Here is a 2,500-nt window from a genome sequence, read left to right as displayed (position 1 = left end):
GGGCCAAAAAATCAAAGTGCTCCGAAATGCACACGGGGGTGTCAAGCAACCTCCATGTACCGTGGCATGACCGTGGCCAAGTAATAAAGATCAAATTCCATGCCTATGCCAAGTTGGACCAAGGCCCCGTCTCGTTTTGCTATAAGCAAGGGCGTGGCAAGGCACGCGGGGGGCCAAAAAATCAAAGTGCTCCAAAATGCACACGGGGGTGTCAAGCAACCTCCATGTACCGTGGCATGACCGTGGCCAAGTAATAAAGATCAAATTCCATGCCTATGCCAAGTTGGACCAAGGCCCCGTCTCGTTTTGCTATAAGCAAGGGCGTGGCAAGGCACGCGGGGGGCCAAAAAATCAAAGTGCTCCGAAAATGCACACGGGGGTGTCAAGCAACCTCCATGTACCGTGGCATGACCGTGGCCAAGTAATAAAGATCAAATTCCATGCCTATGCCAAGTTGGACCAAGGCCCCGTCTCGTTTTGCTATAAGCAAGGGCGTGGCAAGGCACGCGGGGGGCCAAAAAATCAAAGTGCTCCGAAATGCACACGGGGGTGTCAAGCAACCTCCATGTACCGTGGCATGACCGTGGCCAAGTAATAAAGATCAAATTCCATGCCTATGCCAAGTTGGACCAAGGCCCCGTCTCGTTTTGCTATAAGCAAGGGCGTGGCAAGGCACGCGGGGGGCCAAAAAATCAAAGTGCTCCGAAATGCACACGGGGGTGTCAAGCAACCTCCATGTACCGTGGCATGACCGTGGCCAAGTAATAAAGATCAAATTCCATGCCTATGCCAAGTTGGACCAAGGCCCCATCTCGTTTTGCTATAAGCAAGGGCGTGGCAAGGCACGCGGGGGGCCAAAAAATCAAAGTGCTCCAAAATGCACACGGGGGTGTCAAGCAACCTCCATGTACCGTGGCATGACCGTGGCCAAGTAATAAAGATCAAATTCCATGCCTATGCCAAGTTGGACCAAGGCCCCGTCTCGTTTTGCTATAAGCAAGGGCGTGGCAAGGCACGCGGGGGGCCAAAAAATCAAAGTGCTCCGAAAATGCACACGGGGGTGTCAAGCAACCTCCATGTACCGTGGCATGACCGTGGCCAAGTAATAAAGATCAAATTCCATGCCTATGCCAAGTTGGACCAAGGCCCCGTCTCGTTTTGCTATAAGCAAGGGCGTGGCAAGGCACGCGGGGGGCCAAAAAATCAAAGTGCTCCGAAATGCACACGGGGGTGTCAAGCAACCTCCATGTACCGTGGCATGACCGTGGCCAAGTAATAAAGATCAAATTCCATGCCTATGCCAAGTTGGACCAAGGCCCCGTCTCGTTTTGCTATAAGCAAGGGCGTGGCAAGGCACGCGGGGGGCCAAAAAATCAAAGTGCTCCGAAATGCACACGGGGGTGTCAAGCAACCTCCATGTACCGTGGCATGACCGTGGCCAAGTAATAAAGATCAAATTCCATGCCTATGCCAAGTTGGACCAAGGCCCCGTCTCGTTTTGCTATAAGCAAGGGCGTGGCAAGGCACGCGGGGGGCCAAAAAATCAAAGTGCTCCGAAAATATTTTTCCACTTTCCAGTCCACTTATACATATTATGTGCAGTGTGCACACAAGACACCTTCCCAAAATTCGACTTATATGAGGCGTTTTACGTCAAATCCGCCTATTTTCGGCGTTTCGGCCGAAAAATCAAAATAAATCGAAACTTCCTCGGAATGCTTAGCGACTTTCCAGTCCACTTATACATATTGTGTGCAGTGTGCACACAAGACACCTTCCCAAAATTCGACTTATATGAGGCGTTTTACGTCAAATCCGCCTATTTTCGGCGTTTCGGCCGAAAAATCAAAATAAATCGAAAATTCCTCGGAATGCTTAGCCACTTTCCAGTCCACTTATACATATTGTGTGGAGTGTGCACACAAGACACCGTCTCAAAATTCGACTTCTAGGCGGCGTTTTACGTCAAATCCGCCTTTTTTTCGAGTTTTCGGCCAAAAAATCAAACTCAATCGAAACTTCGTCGGATCGCTTAGCCACTTTCCAGTCCACTTATACTTATTGTGTGGGGTGTGCACAAAAAAAAACGAAGTCAAAATTCGACTTCTAGGTTGTTTTTTACGTGGTATCCGCCCTTTGCGAAGTTTCGGCCGAAAAATTCGTAATTAATTCATCCGACATCGGAATATTACGATTCTTTCGTGGTTTTGCTTGTTTTAATGTCCCTAACAACCATAAAAAAATTCAAAAAAAAATTCGTCTTCTAGGTCCACTTTTAAGCACTTTTAAAAACTTATGGATACAGGGAAAAAAGTGCACTTTTTCTACAAAACTGAAAATGGCCTTCCAGTCATATATAGGGGGAGGGTGGGTGTGGGGGTAGGCTCGGCAGGCACGGGGCGCGCCTATGGGCACAGCAGGCAAGCAAAAACTACGTCTTAACGTGTTTTCCCCTGCAATTTCGTTGCTCTTTTCATCATTTCAATCAAATTCATGGACA

The sequence above is a fragment of the Trifolium pratense genome, unplaced genomic scaffold, assembly GCF_020283565.1.
Source record: "Trifolium pratense cultivar HEN17-A07 unplaced genomic scaffold, ARS_RC_1.1 scaffold_119, whole genome shotgun sequence".
In the NCBI taxonomy this organism is placed as follows: Eukaryota; Viridiplantae; Streptophyta; class Magnoliopsida; order Fabales; family Fabaceae; genus Trifolium; species Trifolium pratense.
The sequence above is the reverse complement of the archived record's forward strand: the minus strand, read 5'-3'. Positions refer to the sequence as shown.